The sequence below is a fragment of the Arachis duranensis genome, chromosome 8 (genome assembly GCF_000817695.3).
Source record: "Arachis duranensis cultivar V14167 chromosome 8, aradu.V14167.gnm2.J7QH, whole genome shotgun sequence".
Taxonomy (NCBI): Eukaryota; Viridiplantae; Streptophyta; class Magnoliopsida; order Fabales; family Fabaceae; genus Arachis; species Arachis duranensis.
The window spans coordinates 36,470,593-36,471,272 of NC_029779.3; positions in this window are offsets into that span (position 1 = coordinate 36,470,593).

Genomic DNA, 680 nt, shown 5'->3' on the forward strand with positions numbered 1-680 from the left:
TCACAGAGGGATGGCCATGTGCCTTAAACACAAGGTAGTCCCCATTCAATTGAAGGACTAATCCACCTCTGTTGACATCTATCACAGCTCCTGTTGTGGCTAGGAAAGGTCTTCCAAGGATGATACACTCATCCTCTTCCTTCCTAGTGTCTAAGATTATGAAATCAGCAGGGATGTAAAGGCCTTCAACCTTTACTAACACGTCCTCTACTATTCCATAAGCTTGTCTCAATGACTTGTCTTCCAATTGTAATGAGAACAAGGCAGGTTGTACCTCAATGATTCCCAGCTTTTCCATTACAGAGAGTGGCATAAGATTTATCCCTGACCCCAGATCACATAGAGCTTTTTCAAATGTCATGGTGCCTATGGTACAAGGTATTAAGAACTTGCCATGATCTTGTTTCTTTTGAGGTAAAATTTGCTGAATCCAGGTATCTAGTTCACTAATGAGCAAGGGAGGTTCACTTTCCCAAGTCTCATTACCAAACAACTTGGCATTCAGCTTCGTGATAGCTCCTAAATATTGAGCAACTTGCTCTCCAGTCACATCTTCATCCTCTTCAGAGGAAGAATAGTCTTCATAGCTCATGAATGGAAGAAGGAGATTTAATGGAATCTCTATGGTCTCTATATGAGTCTCAGATTCCTTTGGATCCTTAATAGGAAACTCCTTCTTG